A 23,115-nucleotide genomic window follows, 5' to 3' on the forward strand; every position below is an offset into this window, starting at 1 on the left:
TGAGAGAGTGCATCATTTTATTAAATGCTGCCCTAAAAGGTATTTAAAATATACGTGTATGTCACAGTAATTGGTTTTAACATTTAAAAATAAATCTTTAGAGGGAATGTCACGCAAATACAAAAAATTCATAAATAGAAGTATTATTTAGTTCTTCCTTGTTTGACATTTGCACTATTTAGGGATGAAGCAACTCTGGGTAGTTGTGTTTATCTGGTATATTTGTGTGAATGAGAATTATTTATTCATAAGAGCTGGTAAGTTACATTTTGACATATTCTTTTTTCATGTCAACACAAATTGAAAGACAGTAGAGGTTCATCGACATGACAACACAAATCTATTGCATTGCGGGTAGTTTTACAATTCAAATTATTCAGGAAGAATAAAAACCAGTCTATTTGTCTTTAAACTTAAAGACTAAAGTACCTTTTCTGGTTCTCATAGGAAAATCAATTAATATATTCAATTAACTAAATGATCAACAATTTTAGCGTACTTTTATTTTGTACGAAACGGTCTTCGACAGATGCCAACAATATCGAATATATTTTTTTCATGTATACACAAAATCTGAATATGTACAGCACAATTGAAACCTCATGATTTTCAAAACAAAATTTGTTCCAATTGTTTATACAGTTTCTTAATTGTCAACAGTACACTGTCAGGTTTAAATTTCAAGTATGAATTACGATGCACACGTTAATTTGGGACATGACATATGTATTGTTAGTACATGTATAATAGTCCCAGGGCAGCTGAAATCCATACTATCATCGTGACAATAACTTGAATTTGTCAATCTAGTCAGGTATATGTAATCCAGGATATCTTTCTCGATGAAACATAACAATATGAAACTGAAAAAAAAGATTTTCGTAGATGTTTAATCGATGACCCTTTCGTTCTCGGTAACTATTGTGTTAGCATGCATACTTTTTTATAAAAGACTTTTGAAAGAAAAGCAAAGTCTTCACTTTGAAGATTAGAACTCCTTTCTGCTGCACAGATATATATTTTGTCTCAGATATATATTTTGTCTTTTGTCTTTTAAATGTGTATTTGTTAGTACTTTAAAAAGAATAGAGAAAAAAATATATTACAGCGCTCATTAAAACATATTTGTCATGTAAAGAAAGAACGAAAGATATAAGTATAACCATGGAAGTAAAATGAAAGTCATTATGATAATTACGCTAATGGTTTTACGTAACATTCATCTCAATATAATTGTATATAATTAGATTTTTTTTAAGTATTAAGATTATAAGTAAATCAAAAACCACATGTAACTGGTATGTGTGTTTATACGAATAAACGAGCTGGGAGTACAAATAAGACTTTGAAAATTAAATGGTCCCCAAATAAAACATTATTTTAGTCTAGTCTATGGAACGCCGCAACTGCCTTATGGCACTCCCTTTTTTATCATGATGAGGTTTTTCTCTATTATGATGAGGTTTTTTATTTTTATGATGAGCTTTTTCTCTATTATGATAAGCTTTTTCTCTATTATGATAAGGTGTTTCTCTATTATGATAAGGTGTTTCTCTATTATGATGAGGTTTTTCTTTATTATGATAAGGGTCTTCTTTATTGCCTGCTATTTCATCCTATACATTTTCCAAAACGCTGAATACAAAAGTTATAAGCGGAACTTTTGGTCATAATTAAGTTTGCGAAAAAGAAATACAAATGAAAAATAGCGCAAAACTTGAGGAGGGGTTATTTGAAGAGAAGATCCTTATTGTAAATTTGTTTCGATTGAATTACGTACATAATTTTTATTTAAGTCCCAATGTATTTTTCTGTTTAAATTGTTTTACGCTATTCATTTTGGGACACTTTCTAGTTTCCTTTTCGGTGTGAACAAAGTCTCTGTGATGGAGACCTTACTGTGTCCTATAACTGTTTACATTTTGAACATTGTGGAGAGTTGTAACAATGGCCATATCTTCTCATTTCTATTGATAATTTTTTTTTTATAAAACTCAAGGGCATAGAAATTGTTTAATTAATACATGCTATACTATTGAACAGGGAGAAGGTTTTGTTCCATTAAAACGTTTAATTCCGCTGCAAATGTTTGCACCTGTCCTAAGTCAGAAATCTGATGTACCGTAGTTGTCGTCTGTTTATGTAGTTCATACGTGTTTCTCGTTTCTTGTTTTTATATAGAGACCGCTTTTTCCCCGTTTGAATGGTTTTACACTATTAATTTTTTAGGGCCCTTTATGGCTTGTTGCTCGGTGTTGAAGGCCGTACCAAGACCTTTAATGGTTTACTTTTATAAATTATTACTTGGATGGAGAGTTGTCTCATTGGCACTCATACCACAACTTCCTATATCTATGTAATTGTAATTGGTATCTTAATAGTATTCCATTGCGGACTAAGTTAATCTTTATAAAAGTTATAAATTGAGAGAGCGGTACGGATAGAGGGCATTCTTCTGTCCCTATAAAGCATATATGTCCTGATTTCCATTCGATTTTTATTGATTCTGCTATTTTTTCTTAACAAAAATTGGTGCAATACATGTATGAGACAGAAAGCAGTGTCCATTCAAAACAGGAGATTCGCATACAATTTGTTTGTGCTCGATGTACGCTGATTTTATGCCTTTTTTCAGCTATCTGTACCAATATACAGTTTCACTTATAGATAAATGGTTTATTTTCATGTGCCTAACTATGAGCAACGATCATTCTGAGTCTAGAAAATCCTCTTTTTTTTTAACTAGCCGGGAAGAACAGTAGAATGTATTAAATGTTAAAAAAGTGGATTATCTAGACTCAGAAAAGTCGTTGAATGATTATTGAAAGGCACATGAAAGTACAGAAACGGCGTTCATCTTTTAGTGTACAATGGAACAGATAGCTAAAAAATGTATGAAATCAGCGAAAATCGAACGCAAACAAATTGTATGCGAATTTCTTGTTTTCAGCCTTTTTATTAAATGATTTCCCACCCCCAGAACACCATATGAATTAAAAAAGAAAATCCAGGAAAGAGGGGTTCCTTCATAGCATCGGGGAGTGCAACGACATGGACACTGTTCGGGTATTAAGCGCCTCATAATAAAGAAAATTTTAACCTCACCATAATAGAGAAAAACATCATCATAATAGAGAAAAAGCTCATCATAATAAAGAAAACCCTCTTACGATAGAGAGAAACCTCATCATGATAAAGAAGGAAGAACCATAAGGCAGTTACGGCGTTCCATACTAATCGGCCGTTCACATCTTTTTTAGTTCTGACAACAACAATATCTGCCGTGGTCTATTTTTTTTAGTGAAAATAAGATTTAACACACCCCTGTATTAACCACAAAAGAATTTGTCCAAACAAAAATTCTACCGGTCCACCCATCAGATAAAAATTTCGACGATATCACTTTCCGAAAGTGACCTACCGAAGAATAATTATCACCGGGGTTTTACCTACATGCTACATGAGCAATACGACGGGTGCCACAAGTAGAGCATGATTTGATAATGAGTTTAAATATGCATTCGATGCCTTTCGCCTCTCTTTTTTTTTATTTATAACAAGCAATTATTTGAGCAACAGCTTTTTAGCTCCCCTGGCCCAAAGGGCCATGTGAGCTTTTCTCATCACTTGGCGTCCGGCGTCCGGCGTCCGGCGTCTGTCGACCGTTGTCCGTCGTCGTTAACTTTTACAAAAATCTTCTTCTCTGAAACTACTAAAACATATTTAACCAAACTTGGCCACAATCATCATTGGGGTATCTCGTTTAAAAAATGTGTCCGATGATCCGGCCAACCAAACAAGATGGCCGCCATGGCTAAAAATAGAACATAGGGGTAAAATGCAGTTTTTGGCTCATAACTCAAAAACCAAACGTTTAGAGCAAATCTTACATGGGGGGTAAAATTGTTTATCAGGTCAAGATCTATCTGCCCTGAAATTTTCGGATGAATCAGACAACCTGTTGTTAGGTTGGTGTCGCTGAATTGGTAATTTTAAGGAAATTTAGCTGTTTTTGGTTATTATTTTGAATATTATTATAGATAAAGATGAACTGTAAACAGCAATTATGTTCAGCAAAATAAGATTTACAAATAAGTCAACATGACCAAAATGGTCAGTTGACCCGTTTAGGAGTTATTGCCCTTTATAGTCAATTTTTAACCATTTTTCGTAAATCTTAGTAATCTTTTAGAAATTTTTTTTCTTCTGAAACTACTGGGCCAAATTGAACCAAACTTGGCCAAAATCATCATTAGGATATATAGTTTAAAAAATGTCTCCGGTGACTCGGCCAACCAACCAAGATGGCCGCCATGGCTAAAAATAGAACATAAGGGTAAAATGCAGTTTTTGGCTTATAACTCAAAAACCAAAGCATTTAGAGCAAATCTAACAGGGAGGGATGGGGGGGGGGGGGGTGAAATTGTTTATCAGCTAAAGATCTATCTGCCCTGGAGTTTTCAGATGAATTGGATAACTGATTGTTAGGTTGCTGCCCCTGAATTGGTAACTTTAAGAAAATTTTGCCGTTTTTTGTTATTATCTTGAATATTATTATAGATAGGTTAACAGCAATAATGTGCAGCAAAATTTTTTTTAAGTAAGACCTAAAAATAAGTCAACATGACCAAAATGGTCAATTGAACCCCTGAGGAGTTATTGCCCTTCATAGTCAATTTTTAACAATTTTCATAAAATTTGTAAATTTTCACTAACATTTTCCACTAAAACTACTGTGCCAAGTTCATTATAGATAGAGATAATTATAAGTAGCAAGATTGTTTAGTAAATTAAGATCTACAAACACATCACCATCACCAAAACACAATTTTGTCATGAATCCATCTGTGTCCTTTGTTTAATATTCACATAGACCAAGGTGAGCGACACAGGCTCTTTAGAGCCTCTAGTTAACAGATCCAATGTTGTTTTTAGGAAATATTGGTACATGTAGGAATCGAGAGATTTTTTTTAAATTTTTTTTGGTGGGGGGGGGGGGGGAGGGATAATTTGTATTTCAAGCTGCCACATGTGAATAATCAAAGTACTGAAGTACTGAACATCGGATGACCGCAGGTTCTTGTGGATGGTCAAAAGAACATGTCACAGAAACAGATCACATCTCTATACCTGAAATTTTGGTTAATTTACAGAGATATTTTTTTCTGATACAAGTTCGTGCTTGGATGATGAATAAATGACAGGAAATTCAACCTCACCGTAATAACTATTATATTGTAGTGCAAGAAATCAGTTTATTGCATAGCAATATAATATTCCCCACAGAAAGTAACCAAAAGTTAGCGTGCAATAAATTCCAATATTGCACTAGTGCAATAAATCTTAAAAATTCATGACGTCATCAACGACAAAATCTTAGTTTAAACCAATTTTTTCTTTCAAATATTATATTGCTATACAATAAAAGGGTTATTGCATGAATATTGGGAAATATTGTCCCTCGTAGAACATATATTGCACTCACAAGCTCGTGCAATATAAAATTCTACTCGGGACAATATTCCACAATACTCATGCAATAACCCTATAATACCTTGGACTATTATACTTGTATAATAATAGTCGTAGAGAATACACTGGTTTGTTGTTATATATATTATTAATATTACGATTGCATGTATGTACCGATTATCAGGTTGTCTGCATGTTGATATCGTAAAATATCAGCTGCGAGACATAATATTAAGCTTTTTGTCGAGTAAGCCTTCATATTATGTCGAGCAGCTAATATGCCGATAACCTGATAATCGATTTATCGGGCTGCATTTGCGTCTTTTGGAAGTATTGTCTTAGTTTCACCAGCAACCGGAAGTTGACTTGATAAGTTCGGGTCAAACTTATCAACGTCTGTTCAAACATTATGACGTCGCTGATATGTCCGGGTCAAAGTTATTAAGGCCGGGTCAAAGTTATTAAGGCCAGGTCAACGTATTTGACGTCACAAAGTCGTGATATGGAGTTTTATTAAGAGCTGAGCAGATTGATATAGACAGTTGGACGACCGATAAATATCATTTTCATCTATTTGTATATATGATAATTCTATTCTACTATTATTATAGTGCAGTGCAAGTAAAAGCAATTGCTGCCATGTTAATGTTTTGGGGACTTTTATTTTTCATCTACATATATAAGAATTAAACCTGACAGGACATGGTTGTCTAGTGAAAAGAAAGAAGATTTGACTTTATATCAATAAAAGACTTAAGCAGGAAATCATTTTTAATATGTTTTATATTTCACAAGGGGACAACAAGTTTACCAGGCTAAAGTTGGGGGTAATTATGGATTATCCCCTGGTAGTGTTTGTAACTGGGCAATAATTACTTTTATTTATTTAATTTTAACAATTTTCATAATTAATTTAAATTAACCATTCAGTTAAAACATTTCACCTTTCGAGACGCTAATGTTTAAAAATGGGACAGAAATAAAATAACTTACAAGTCATAAACATGTAAAAAATAAATATATATTTCAGCTTACTAAAAATATTTTCATAGTGTTACTTTGACATCATTTCTTAAAACTAAGTCCCACACATAATTGTTCATTTATTTTGATATGTGTCATCCTCATGCGGTACGAGAAGTTTTCATGTCGCTAAATAGTCTTATTGTCGCTTAATTTATTTTTCTTGTCTGTTCTTGACGCTTCTTGTCGCTAAAAGTTCTTCTTGTCGTTATTAGTGAGACCGCTATTTTTAGATTACAGGTGGTCATTTACACTACACGTATGACCTGTGTAGTGATTTTTATTTTACGATAAATTTATGAATGAACGATAATTTTATGAATGAAGAAGAGCACCTGACCTCTTTCTGAAACACCAATTAAACATATAAAATCGTATTTATTAAGATATAATTCAGTCAAATTTTCACCACTTAATCAACAACTGAAATGATTCCATATTTTGTTGAAACATCGAACAACCGGAGAACAGAAATCGCAGGTATGAAAATGCACTTTTTTCACAGGTGTTGAAAACCCAAAACTAATTTGACTAGAATTTATGAATGACGGAAATTTAAGCGATAACAATACATCGGAGTGACCTCAAGGTCATCCTCTGTAAAAAATTAGTTTTGGCTGTGTTGGTAGCATGCGAGACTTATTATTTAATCTAAAAGTGTATTTTAAAATGTGCGTTTCAAATCCCGAAAACTTAAACCAGGGGTGGTTGATGTCTTCTGTCCATCGTATCTATCAATATCTCATTGTGTTGATCGTCTCTGATGAATTGTACTGCTTGTCGAAACTTGAGGTGAGATTGTCCTATAGTGACCTCACACAGGGTGCTTGATATAGTCATATCATTCTGATGAATGTTATACGATGATGTAAAAGTTTATTTGTCTTTATCTTTGAAATTCTTTTTATTTGCACTGTGGAATAGGCTATTTGCCAGTTCCCGTAATTGATCCTGTAATTAGATATCCCTCTTTCAGTTGTCTCCGTTACAAATGTATTAGGGACATTAATTTGCATTTATAATGGAGAGCTAGCAGAACGAGCAAATTTACCTGTGCGTAATGTGAGTAATATTTAAGGCTTCCAAATGTTTTAATTACATTAATTTGTTGTTAATTTAAATACTTTTGACATCAGAAATGATTTTTTATGAAAAATTAGTTAAACCGCCAATACATCACTTTCAATTCATCATACTTTGCATTGGCAAAAGTCAATTTTGTCCGGTATGGAATCAGTCTACGATTGACAAAGGGAAGTAATTTGTTTAAAAAGTGTGTATTAACAGAATCAAATCGGTAATTGGCAAATGCAAACTATTAGAAGTGAATTTGGCAGTCCTTCAATATCTTTACTTTCAAACAACAACGTTTAGTGTAATTCAATTCAATTCAAATATTTATTGTCATATAAACAATGAGCAAAGCCCATACCGCATAGTCAGCTATAAAAGGCCACGATAAGACAATGTAAAACAATTCAAACGAGAAAACTTACGGCCGCCAGAGCTCCAGATAAGAATTCACAAATTGGGTTTTTTACCCACCATTTTCTTATATAATTGGGTGATAAAGTTTTTTAATTGCATTATCAATTCCAATTCACCCCTCATGTTAATATCAAATTGGGTTTTTCACCACCAAGCTCCTTAAAGTATTGGGTTTTTTCATCAACACAATATTGAATATTTAGGCAATATCAACCCCAGATTTTTTCCCATCTTAAATATGTTTCTTTCTTTGTTTAGCTGTTTTATTTGGTTAGGGTTATTTGCTAGCTGTTTTATTTGGTTTATTAACTGAGGAGCAATTGTATGTTTAATTTGTGATCCGTTTCAAAACTTCTGCCAGTTTTGTATTTTCTCATATAAACTGTAAAAAAAAAATGGATATGTGTATTCACAGGCACTCGTCTTATACCTTATATAATAAATTCTGAGACCACTGCCTGTGTGTGTATTCATTAATTAACCGTACAATGAGTATATAAACTCTAATTGTACCACTTATTATACTTGAATGTTTTTGTTTTATTCCAATTTTCATAAATATGGGTTTAGTTGTCTTTTATTAGAACTTTTGGTTTCTGATGCTTTATCATGTCATATTTGATTTGGCCTTTCACTTTTTCCAACTGATTTCGTGTTTAAGGAAACCCTGTTTGTATCAGCATTGTTCTCGTTAAGGTACGCACACACGCCCTTCTGTTCTATGGGCGCTTCCTAAAAACACCGACTGAGTCTTGTTATCATCATAACTTTCCCTCAGCCTCAGAAAACATGCTTCTATTCAATATTTTTACCAGACATTAACTTTCGTTTCAATTCAATGCATCTTATGATAAATCTCGAGCAATGCGAAAAAAATATGACTACATGACACACGCTAATTGGAAAAACGCCGAGAAAATCGAAATGTTTTCAAAAACACGTGTACCTATTGGGCAACGGAAAACTCTAACAGGGACCCATTTCAGCTACTTGATGCAGGGATTTATTTTTAGAACGAACGGTTTCCAATTATAAATATTATTAAAAAAATAGTTTACGCGACGACTGTAAACAGATAAGGGCAAATAACGCAAATGGTAGCCAATAAAAGGGTTGAGAACTCATGGTTTTGGCATATAATTGGGTTTTCCTTTGAATTAATTGGGTTATTGAACCCTGCAATGGTTTTTTTTATTATTTATATTGCGTGATTACGCAAATACACAGCTTATCTGGAGCTCTGTTACGGCCTTATTTATGTAAAAAAATGAACGAAAAACAACTATGTAACACATAAACAAACGACAACCACTGAATTACAGGCTCCTGACTTCGGACAGGCACATAATATATCACACACACAAATCCATAGGAAAACACAAGTCATAAAACATAAAAAGTAAAAAAGCAAAACGATCTATTTAAGTATAATTTTAGATTTTTGGAATTTTGATCAAAGTTTTAAAATATCAAAATTACAAATTGTGTAAAAGTTTTGAAATTTTGAAATTTTAACCAAATAATTAGAATATTAAAATTCTAAATATCGTTTTTAAATTTGATAGTTTAGAAATTTCATCAAACTTTTAAAATACTGAAATGAACATGCAATTTTGATTATTTCGCTTTTTGAAAGTTTGATATTTTAAGTTTTTGATTAAAATATCAAGAATAGAAAAGGGGCGAAAAGAGGGAAACATATAAACACGGCACTGATTTTAATCATACTTAGTTAGGATTAAAATAGCACGAAATATAGCAAATCATTTTTAAATACAAAATAAAAATTAAAAGAAGAAGTAGGTTTTTTTTTTTTTTTATTTTAACATTTTAAACATCACATGGGATAACAGTATTGAAATTATAAGATTGTGCATCTATTAAAAAAAATATTCAAACCTACTCAAACCGGCATCAAGAAAACCAGAGGCTCCTGAATTGGGACAGATGTAAGCCCACAAATTCGACAGGGTTAAACATGTTTCGTGAGATCACAACCCTCCCCCTCTACCTCTAGCAAATGTAGAATGAACTAATATTCACACAGTTAAACACACTTTAAAAGAAATTCAAGTCCTATGTCAGAAAAGAAAACAAAAGAAACTAATCAAAATGACAATGATAATAAATTAACAAAGGACTACCATATATATATATATATATATAAAGCCAACTCCAGACCTCAATTAAACAAACACAAATCCTCCCTGTTGTATTTATTGCTATCATTCATGAAATATTTGTCACTGACAACCAAAAATCTTACGGCTGAAAAAGTATCTAATAGGTTTTTCTAAGGGAAGCAATCCCGTCACAAGTATGTTAAATTTCTGATCGTTCGTACTATGTTAAATTTCTGATCGTTCGTACACAGTCGTCCTGGTGAAGTGGTATGTGTCGTGGCTTAATATGCTAAAGGTCTTGAGTTCGAATCCCAGCATATACACTGGAATTTTTTCTACGTGAATTTTGATAGATAGTCTTCTCCGTATAATTAATTTTAATGTTTATACTGGATTTGACATTCTCGCCAAAATGTTACAGAACAAATTAAGGAAAGCATGCATGACAAAGAAACTTAAACTGGGGTGATCTACATGTAGTAGGGGTGATCCGGCTCAGATCACCCCTGTAAGAACAAAGGAGCTGGGATGTAATAAACAAGAAATAAGTACAACATTATGTCTCTCTTTCGACGAAATCAAAGATCGTTGCTCGCAATTGATTGTGCATAACAACAAGCTGGAATTGTATTTTAGTCTATTAGTTTCTAACAGCTTTTAACATTTTGTTATGTAGAACTATACAAAAACTATGCAATATTTTTTAAAAATTTTACGATGATTTATGTTAGTCTTTTTTGAGCTGTATGTTATGGTAGTTTGTAAATTGACATTTCGCTGAATTTTACCATGCCCTATTATGTTTAGTGTAATTGTATTGAGTATAAAAATGTGTATACGTGTATATATGATGTCCTCTTGTACACCTATGTGTCTGAGGTTTATTAATAAAGTATTGTTTATTGTCTGTTCTTTATGAAATAAAAACTTATGAAAAGACTGTCACAAATACTAATATTGCGATAAAACAGTTTGTCGGTGTGGTATTATAAGATAATTTAGATCTAATGGCGTTGAACGATTATAGGCCTATTCACAAACAAATGAGAACCGGAATGAGGTACTATGCAAATCCAATAATTGCTATACCAATTAAAAATAGAAATTGTCATACATTTGTATGATAAAATACTGATTTGAAATTTTGCGTACCAAAGATTTTTCTCGATCTTATAAAAGCGGAACGCGATCGTTCACGATAAAAAAATGTGTATGCAGATATTTCATTTTTTGCAAAATGACGGATCATGCTTACAAAAAAAACGGTAAGAACCACCAGAATCGTCGAAATGAAAAAAAAAGTTGATTATAGTGCTATAATAGTCCTTCGAATTATGAAAACAGATCTTGTTTGTTTACACATTTAATGTTATTGAAAATGTCGTGGAGCAATGCCTTTGGTAGTTTTGAAAACAAATGTTTATTTTTTAATCTTGATTTTTTTCGATACCGATCATAATATTGAACTAACTTGATTTTAGAATAAATCAGACGAAATTCCATGAAATATTTATATCAAGCAAATCTGTGAAAGTTATTATTCATCTTGGTGCTTGCAAAAAATGTCCGGAAATAATAAACTAAAAAGCTCACATCTTACAGCAACAGTCAATGCAACTACTTGTATTAAATGATAGCATTTATTAATATTAAAAATTCGATTTATAAATATTAAAAAAAAAAAACAATTAATATTAATAAATGTTTTTTTAATATTAATAAATAGAGAGTAAATTCCACAACGGCTTGCCATATATTAGCATTAAGTTTAGGTGATAAAAATGGTACAAGTAAAATATATATACTTGCTATAGTGGAGCGGTGGGGAGGACAATTTTAGAAATTTAAATTACCTAAATACCTCTTGGAATTTTAATGTCTTAAATTGTCAATCGATTATCCAGCTTCAGAAAAATGTTTGTCGTAAACAGTAAACAATGCATTATGTTAGAAGAATGGTGTGACAACGTTATCAGTGATTTCGATCAAAGTTTCACTTTAAGAAAAAATTATGAGAATGATAACAGTTAGCGTTGGGGGAGTTAATCCGGGGTTCGTACCTTATAATTTGATAAGTGTAAGTTTAAACATATTTTATTTGCAAAAGTAGCAAAAGGGATTGGACACAAGTAATAACAACATTAGAGACGTCCTCTCCCAATATAAATATAAACACAAAGTACATTAGATAATGACGAAAAAAACATAGTAGGAATGCATGTAATACATACTACAGTCGAACATTAGAAATAAAAAGGAAAAAAAAACAATATAATATAATAAGGAATAATAATGAAACAACTGGCCTGGAGTAAAAGGTTGTAAAGTAGAAATTTAGAATGTTAATTGATTGTTTTAAATCTTTGTGTTATTTTGATATAAGATTGTACGGACTCAAACATGTATTTGTTTTGCTGAAAAGAAAGGTCACCGTCACCAGCTAATAGAAGCTCAATGGATATAGCATATCTTTCTAATTTTGAAAACAGTATTTCTCATGCTTCGTTGTGAAAAGCGTTCTCTAAAAAATAGTGTATACTATTCTCAACAGGGTGGCCACAGCTGCATGCGGGACTGGGTTTAATATTAACACGATGTAAATCTGAATTTAAAGAACTGCACATATTTCTCAAACGTGTATGAATGATATTAAGTTTTCTATCCCCACAACTAAAATAGGAAGGTGGCTGTATCAATTTGGACTTCATCTTTCGTTTAAAAATATTTATATTTTGGACGTACGTATGTCGGGGTTAAGGCTATTCCATTCAATAGTAGTGGATGGGAAAAAGAATTTTCTAGTTATGTCTAGTCTATAACCGGGTACTACATAATTATTACTGTTTCGCAAATCGTAGTTAAGATACTTGACCAACAAGCCGGGGCATTAAATCACAGAGATAATCAGGGGCAGTCCCATTATGTAAAGAATAGAACATATTGAGCTTTCTGGACTTTCTTCTGTCCACAAGCAATTGCCAGCCAGTTTCAAAATATATAGCTTCCCGACTAGCAAACACGGGCAACCCAGTTACTAACCTCCCTGCTTCTAACTGAACATGTTCTAAATTGTCGGCTTCTTGTTGAGTATAACCATCCCATAACTCACATGCATATTCCATAACGGGTCTTATAAAAGTTAAATATATACGAGCAAGATAATTTCTATTCTTGAAATACATATTTCAATCTTTTAAGAACATTTAATCTTGTACTTGCACACTTTAAAATGATTTCTATATGTGTATGGAATTAACCATTGGAATCAAAAGTAATCCCTAAGTGTTTATGACAGGAGACAAATTCTACTGATTGGTTTTGAAATTCTATTTCAATATCATCTTGGGAAGTATGGCAGGAGAATATCATAGCCTTTGTCTTATTGGGGTTAAAATTAATAAGCCATCTTTAGACCATACTGAAATTTGTTCTAAATCGCTATTTAAGACATCCTCTATAGAAGAGGGACGAAAGATACCAAAGGGACAGTCAAACTCATAAATCTAAAACAAACTGACAACGCCATGGCTAAAAATGAAAAAGACAAACAGAAAAACAATAGTACACATGACACAACATAGAAAACTAAAGAATAAACAACACGAACCCCACCAAAAACTAGGGGTGATCTCAGGTGCTCCGGAAGGGTAAGCAGATCCTGCTCCACATGTGGCACCCGTCGTGTTGCTTATGTGATTACAAATCCGGTAAATAGTCTAATTTGGTAGGTCACATTCATGAAAGGGAAGGGGATTGTAGTTACGACGTAAAGAACATATCCGATATCATTTGTGAAACGGTTATTCCATAACGGTCACCAAACTCGTGATGGCGTCCGTAAAATTTACGAAGGGATGATTTCAACTTCACCATTTGGAACTCTTGGTTTAATAGCTTCCTTGTGAGCAGTAATCCTCTATCAAGAAAATCATGATAGGAAATGCAAGCACGGGAATATCGTATCAATTGGGAGATATATACCCCGTATGCAGGTGCTGCTGGAATGTTGCTACTTAGAAATGGAAAGTTCACAATTGGAAAGCTGAAATCATCTCTTTTGTCGTAAAGTTTTGTTTTCAACCGACCCTCATTGTCAATTTCTAGATGTAAGTCAAGATATGAAGCCGACTTAACTGTATCTGTAGTATAAGAGAGGGACGAAAGATACCAAAGGGACAGTCAAGCTCATAAATCTAAAACAAACTGACAACGCCATGGCTAAAAATGAAAAAGACAAACAGAAAAACAATAGTATACATGACACAACATAGAAAACTAAAGAATAAACAACACGAACCCCACCAAAAACTAGGGGTGATCTCAGGTGCTCCGGAAGGGTAAGCAGATCCTGCTCCACATGTGGCACCCGTCGTGTTGCTTATGTGATTACAAATCCGGTAAATAGTCTAATTCGGTAGGTCACATTCATGAAAGGGAAGGGGATTGTAGTTACGACGTAAGGAACATATCCGATATCATTTGTGAAACGGTTATTCCATAACGGTCAACCAACTCGTGATGGCGTCCGTAAAATTTACGAAGGGATGATTTCAACTTCACCATTTGGAACTCTTGGTTTAATAGCTTCCTTGTGAGCAGTAACCCTCTATAAAGAAAATCATGATAGGAAATGCAAGCACGGGAATATCGTATCAATTGGGAGATATACACCCCGTATGCAGGTGCTGCTGGAATGTTGCTACTTAGAAATGGAAAGTTCACAACTGGAAAGCTGAAATCATCTCTTTTGTCGTAAAGTTTTGTTTTCAACCGACCCTCATTGTCAATTTCTAGATGAAAGTCAAGATATGAAGCCGACTTAACTGTATCTGTAGTATCCTTTATCTCCAATTCGATGGGATAGATGCGTTCCACATAGTCACCAAATTTTGAATTGTTTAGTGAAAGAACATCATCTATATAGCGGAAAGTAGAGTTAAAGGATATTGCTAACTTCTTATCTTTCTTCCTAAGAAGTACCTGCATGAAGTCAGCCTCATAATAATAAAGAAACAAGTCGGCAAGTAGAGGGGCATAGTTTGTTCCCATTGGGATGCCGACAGTCTGTTGAAAAACACGTCCTCCGAACGTTACAAATATGTTGTCAATCAAGAAATCAAGCATCTTGATAATATTGGTTTCAGAGAATTTTTTGTTTGAATCAGAGTGATTCTTTACAAAGTATGATTTATCCCTCCCTAAGACAAGATACTTGTATCTACGTTGGCCGTACTTTTTTTTATGAAGCAAAGTAATACCAACTCTTTCAATTTGTCTTTTAGTTTGGAATGTGGAATACTTGTGTAAAGAGTAGAAAAGTCAAATATTTTAATACAAGATGAAAGAGAGTTAGATTGTATGTACTCTAAAAGATCTTTGGAATTTTTAAGTATCCACATCTGATTCACGCCACCTCTAGAATAGGCAGTTTCACAATAACTTTGAAGCCCGTCTTTGATTGCTGATAAAATAGATGTTAATAATTTAGAAAGAGGTTTCGTGGAGCACTTGGAAGACCCAGCAATATACCGTTGTTTGTAAGGACACTTATGTAGTTTAGGTATCCAATACAGTGATAGAAGATCCAGTTCTTCATCTTTGGTTGAAATACCATAGGAACAAAGAACAGACCTATGATTATCCAGGATTTCTTCTTTGATAAGTGTCGTTAGGGTATATGTTGAGTTTCCAAGTGAATTGTCTATACCTAATTCGTTTATCAAGCAATTAATGTAGTGACTTTTACAGACAAAAACGATGTTATTTGGGGCTTTGTCTGCGGGGACAACAACATATTTATCATGGAGGTCGGATAAATGTTTAGCAACATTTGGGTCTTTAAAGATTGACGTAGCATGGGCATTAATGGACCCATTCAGTTTCTTAATTCTGATTTGTATTAACGACCTCACTGCCTTAATCCATTCGGATAGAGTGTCTACGTCTTCCTTTTCACGTTTAGCCCATTACCTGGCATAATCCTCGACTGAGTCCATCAAAATTTTAAAGTTGTATTTCCAATTGATGGATTTAGGCTCACCATATTTCGGACCTTTCGATAACACATTTCGTAGAGAAGTGTTATTAACAATGTTAAGGTCACCGGTAATAACGTGGCCAGCAGATTATATGTGAATTGGGAACTAGCACAAGTGCAATCAGGAGGTTTAGACTTGAAGTCGTCAATATCGAGATTCTGCAAAACGCGTTTGTAATTGAAAATTTTAGTTGCAATAGGTTTGGTATAGGTATAAGAAATTATTGGTATAGACTGGTCTTTGAAATAAGGAGGTATTTTCGATTGAACTAATTTATGATGAAGGATATTGCCTAGGTTGACGCCATCGAGACCTTTGTTGGCAAAGGAAAGATTTAGAAAAGATCTTTTCTCTTTTTCATCTTTTCCAATGCGAACTGGCTTGAAAAGTCTGTGACTTGCAATATCCGAAATTATAGCTTGAAGTTTGTATTGGTTTGAATGAGGGTTTGTAACAGTGGATTCCAAACATAAATTGAACAGAGAATGAAGTTTTGAAAGGGGTAATGAATAAAGTTTCGTGCGAATGTGATGAATACCTAACGGTTTTTGTATGAATGACAGCAAGTCATTAATAGAGACATCATGCAGAGTAGGTGATGTATAAAGACGATGACCATGACTGCGTCTACGTCGAGGAGTCGAGTTGAAAATATTCATCACATTCACCGAGTTACACGAAGGACTAGATAGAATACCTATACCATCAATGTTTTCATTGCAGCCATACGGTGTTGCAGTTCCCAATTGTCTAATCCAGTAGTCTTCTTTTTGTCTACGGAGAGTCGTTGAAAGATTAGGATTGTTAGAGCTATGGTATATCTTTTCGATAATGCGAACTGTCATAGAAACGATGGAATGATCGGGCTGATTGAAATGCTGGTATTTCTAGAATGTCGTTAGCATTGAGGTTAATGTCTGATCTATGACCGCACATACGTTTGTTTAGCCTTCCTTTCGTTTCACCGACGTATACCAATCCGCAAAGGTTGCACTCTAATCCGTAGACGACATTTATCGATTTACAATTCAGATCATCGTAACTTCTGGTAAAATATGACTTCTTGGTCAAATTGCTAGTGAATTCAGCATCTGTAATTAAAATAGCACAAGTTTTGCAGCCTTTATCTCCAATTCGATGGGATAGATGCGTTCCACATAGTCACCAAATTTTCAATTGTTTAGTGAAAGAACGTCATCTATATAGCGGAAAGTAGAGTTAAAGGATATTGCTAACTTCTTATCTTTCTTCCTAGGAAGTTCCTGCATGAAGTCAGCCTCATAATAATAAAGAAACAAGTCGGCAAGTAGAGGGGCACAGTTTGTTCCCATTGGGATTAAGGGTTATTGCTGGAATAAGAAAGAGATGTATCATCAGCAAACAATCGAGTTAGACGTGTCAAATTATCAGCTATGTCATTTACATAAATAAGAAATAGTAAGGGACCTAATACAGAGCCTTGTGGAACTTCTGCATTAGTATTATCAAAAGGCGAATAGGCATTTGAAACAAAAACGCTTTGTTTTCTATTTGAAATATAACTTTCAAACCATTTATACAGATTTCTATCATTACCATACGCTTTTAGTTTTATTAAGAGGCTATTATGCCATACCCTATCAAAAGCTTTCGAGATATCACATAATATAAGAGATGTTATACAGCGATCATCAAGTGACATGTATAATTTGATAATTTATATATCTCGATTGTGTAGATCCGACAAGTCACTTGGACCAATTTAAGAATTTGTACATCTCAGGTATACTATTTAAGGGAAATAAGTGTACGCTTCAAGTGATACCAAACGTTTTCCGCATTCTAATGACTTGCAAACAACATTATTTTTGCAATAGAGATGCCGATGAATAATATATTTATTGAGCTACATGCATATTTTTCAAGTGCCTAAAATACTTTTGGATGCCTTCACGTCAATGCAAACATTCATAGTGTCATGTCTTTTCCCAACATATTACATATTTAGTGCCTGCAATTTATATTTTTGAATATATATTATTAGTACAACTGATTTGAAAGTTGACAAAACAACACTTAAAAAGTATTTTACTACTATCCAAAATCACAAAGCTGTTAGGTTTGTTAGGTCAAGAAGTGGGGTTAAGTAATAATAGCTGTACGTTGTGTGAGACTTGGTTATGTGTTACACTTAGTTTTACTGTTTCTCAATGTTTAAAATCATTTTTGTTATATACAAAATTAAAGCTTTTGATTTTGAAGCAGCAGAAACATATTTCTAGTAATTTATTTAGTAGACTCTAAAAGAAGTATTGCTATAATAATAAAACAATTGCACAGTTCTAATAGTAAAATGACATGCAGAACACGCTTAAAAGACCTGGATTACACGTACGATGCATATCAATTTCAATGTGCGTCAAACCGCATTTCGACAATACTTTCTGTTTAACTTTTTATCATATTTCAAAGTTTGGCAAACTAACTTTCAAACCTTTATCGATTTTACTGGACATTCTTTTATTGATTAACATATGCACTCAGTATAAATGTGTTACAGTAATCCTATTCTGGAAGAATTGAGACCGCCCTTGTTATTTAGTGGGTATCGTGAGTTCGGTCGTTTTTTTCTGTGCATTTAGTATTTTAAATTAGTAAAAAAAGAAAACAATTGTCTTTGAAATTTCGTTGGTTTTAGTTTTTTCTGCAATGGAATTGACAATTTACTTTCTCTAACTCATGTGCTTTGATAGCAAGTTAATTGATATTGCCTCTTCTTTAAGGTATAGCATACAATGTTTAAAATCCGGATATTGTACATTTTAAACCATATATATTTTACAGTAAATAGGTGAAATTAGGAATTACACGTAATTACTAAACATTTCAGTAAATACCCGTAATCACTAGCCAATTTAGTAATTACATGTATTTACTAGTTGATTCAGTGATTACTGGTATTTACTGATTATTTTTGTCATTTTTACAGCTATTTACTGACTTGATTTTTTTGTTTTAAAATTAAAGACATAATTCAAGATACCAAACAAGAAAGTAAAGGGATAGGGATTTTTAGGGCTTATACTTGAGGATTTAAGAATATAAGGCACATAAAAAGTGCATACTCTTTAGAGTTTGTGAATCGAAACTGGAAAATGGTGGTTTAATACGTTTTGAAACTCCCTAAAAATCGGCATGCAAGACATTGATATCAATCCAAAATTTAGACAGACATTTGTGGGAAGTTTGAAGTGATATTGATTTGAAAATTGGTAAAAAGTTTTATCCAGACAAGATAGATGAAGTTCGAATTTTGTTTCAGGCTGATGATTTTGTGCAGAGTTGTGGTCCTTGAACTTTGAAAATTAACTCCACACTTACCCCTTATGCTTGAAAAATATTGATTTCAGAATTGGTATTAAGTTGACAAATTGCAGACCAAGTTCAAATTTTGTTTATATCTGATGATTTTCTACATAACTTATATATTCATTTTGTGGCATATACATGTATGACCAAAAAAAAGCAATTTAAAGCAAACACTGGTATACATTAATTATAACTCAAAAATATAAATCATGATTGATGAATAAATTGAGTTAAAAAAAAATCAGGTGAGCGATTCAGGATCTTGAGAGCCTATTGTTTATATTAATTTTACTTTTCAAGTTGCCCAATGACAAAAGTTAAATACCTTTTTCTAAATAGTTCATCAGTTTTCCTAGTTTCTCGTTTTTATATAGGGAGACTGTTCTTTTTTCCCATTTAAATGGTTTTACACTAGTATTTTTGGGAGGCTTTTATAGCTTGCTGTTCGGTGTGAGTCAAGGCTAAGTATTGAAGGCTATACCTGGACATACAATGTTTTACTTTAAAAAAAAATATGTTACTTGAATTGAGAGTTTTCTCATTTGCATTCCTACCACATCTTCCTATATCTATTAACTATAAAATTGAGAAAGGAAATGAGGAATGTGTCAAAGCGACAGCAATGACTTCTTCTGTCGGATATTTGTGATTAATCTAATCTTTTTGTGGATTGAATAAGTCACCTTAAAATTTCACCTCTTTTGTTGACATGATTTTCACTTTTGTCGAGCATGCATGTGACTTTTATCGCAAAAACGCGAGACATAGCGAACCAACCTATGTTCGGTCATCAGCGGCTAAATTTTAAAAACTTTCTTAAATTATCCTGGATTTCTACCAAACTTGAATAGAAGCTTGTTTATGATCATAAGACAAATATAAAAAAGTAAATAAATCATGTAAAAATTAAATCCTTTTTTTTCCGCATATACATGTTATAATGAACTTGTTTGTAGTTTTCATGCCATTTAACATTAACTTTTCACTATGAGTGACTGGGTTTCCACCAAACTTGGACAGAAGCTTGTTTATGATCATAAGATAATATCTTGAAGTAAAGTTTTTAAAATAATACTTTTATCGTATATCACTTATAGATGATCTTAGTTTTTTCCAAGTTAACATTAATTAACATTCAAAGAGGTCAAATTATTAACTTGCAAGTGCACAACTCATCAACCATGTTTCTCAGCATATTTAACAAAATAGAACCAGTGAGATTGCCTGCTAAAAGGGAATTCTAATTTCATTATAATTAATAACGTAACTACACAAAAATCGTATTTAATTTGCTATATATTTTGTAGCTTATATGCACCAATAACAAAAAAGCACATTTTAGGTTTATCACTTTCGAAGAGTATTCACTGATCTTCTAGTAGGTATTACCATAACTTTTGATCAGCTGACCATATTACAACATTGTTTAAACAGTTAGTAAATAGGTGTAAAAAATCATTTAAAAATTAGTAATTACTGGTAATAACTGGGCAGTTTTAGGAATTACTTGTATTTACTAAATGCATCGGGAATTACATGTTATTCCTAAATTTTAGTAATTACATGTAATTCCTAATTTCACCTATTTACTGTAACATATATAATATCAAGTTCACAACAAATAATGATAAATAGCTTCTTTTTTTAAATACATATTAAATGTCGGCAATTTTACTATTTTGCGTTACTTTTAAAGGGTAAGCTTTATCCTATGAATTGTGGGGATTTGCAATAGGCAAATACAATTGGTCGTTATACTATAGGTTTGCCATGACAAGGTAGGGAAAATGCGCCTCTGATTTTTCAATGTGTCATTAATGAACCAGGATATTTAGAAAAAAAGATTTAGTAGCCTTGTTGTTTTAAAATATATCTTTTCTGGAAGAAAAAAAAACAAAAATAAATCAGGTTATAAGATGTAAAATTATCAAAAGAAATCTTTACTGGTTTTTTTCCTTCTTGCAATTTTTATTTGTGTTATGTGTTTTCATTTTAAAACAGTTTCTCTCAAAATCTTCCGCTTTTCAATTTATCTATGCAACCTAAAAAATAAACAACAAATGCAAAAAATGATGAAATTATATGTATGTCACGAGAACCGTTAGTATGTTATATGTGGACATAACAACATGTATGATTTGTATGAAAAGGTGTTCCATTTTTAGAGAGGAATATTTGTAGAACCAAAACGTGCGTTATAAACTGACTTCAGTTCCCGTAGAAAAATGTCAATCTAAGTATGAATACCGTTTGTATGTGTGCAAAAAAAGCATCCAAAGGGTGTAAGGATTACAAAAAGTAATACAATTCAGTAGAGAACATCAACTAAATAATTTATATTGCCACAACAATAAACAATCGTTTATGAAATATAAATTGTGAATTGAATAATACGTCAATGAGGTAGCAACCCATCAACGAACATAACAAATGACATAAATTGGCCATCATGCAACAAAGACAGGTGGGTTTGCAATATTATTTCAAATGTTTTTAGGAAAAAAGAGTTCGGAATTATTTAAACAGAAAGTTCAAATATCTTTCATCGAAACCAAATATTTCACAAGCAAAAACTAACTCACTTTGGAAAATATAATGTACTTTAATGAAAAAAAAACTGATTTATTTAACAATAAGGCTTTTGAAATAACCCATTTACGAACCAAATTGTGACCTTTATTGGCGCATACACGAAAAGAGTAAATAGATAAATCAAACATATTGGTTTGAAAACAAATTATGGTGTCTTTAATAAATACGAATTTACAGTTTGTCAAAGTAGTTTAGTTGCTTCACAACTGTTTATTCGACTGAATAGAATTCCATTTTAATTTTTTAACTTCATAGCTTACATGTATTTTGCTGTATGAATAAACCAGTGTAGAATTGGTCTTATGTTTAGATGTATTAACTTAATCACTTTTTTTAAATTTCATTTTGTATGCAGATTTAAAATTGTACCCACCATTGGTACATACTGTTGCCTATATGGACACGATCGTGGTCACTAGTATGTTTATGTTCAAGGTCCTTTTCGTACTTATGGCTCTTACACTGTTTTTGTTCTTACTCATCTTTTCATTTCAAATATATTTGGCTTCTAACTTTCTTGGTGGAGATGGAACCAGAAAAAAACTCTTTAGATGTACAAAATTCTTAACGTCATATTAAGTCCCCAAAACGGAGTTTTTGGCGACTTATTGTTTTTGTCCCGTTTCTTATTATTATTCTTTTTCTTCTCTTTCTGACCCCTTAAACTGTCCTACCATTTTTGGGGAAGCAGTAGAGGATGGAAACTTCATATTTTTTCGAGGTACGGGTCTGCAGAACCCAATGTCCATGATACCAGGGTTTCATCTTGGCATAATTAGGGGGCTCAAAGATGGGTGGGGTCAATTTTTTTTTTACATTTCCTAAATATTTTTTTGTATGTAGAGTAGATGGAATTATGATTACTATTATGAATATTTAGAGACACATGTCTGCTCCAATATGGAACTTATTTTATTTCAGTAGGGGGTCTCCTTGGCATAATTTTAGGGGGGTGAATTTTCATAGAACATTTCAGAACATCAATGTTAAATTTATTCTAGAGACATTAAATGGTATATGATGGTATATAA

At 32.7% G+C, this 23,115-nt stretch overlaps 1 protein-coding gene across 1 annotated transcript in view; it reads left to right on the forward strand.

The window, feature by feature from the left end:
* Positions 1-23,115, forward strand: part of LOC139488685 (uncharacterized) — a 160,110-nt gene that overhangs the window by 97,874 nt on the left and 39,121 nt on the right. The window lies entirely within an intron of this gene.

This window comes from Mytilus edulis, chromosome 9 (assembly GCF_963676685.1).
Source record: "Mytilus edulis chromosome 9, xbMytEdul2.2, whole genome shotgun sequence".
NCBI lineage: Eukaryota > Metazoa > Mollusca > Bivalvia > Mytilida > Mytilidae > Mytilus > Mytilus edulis.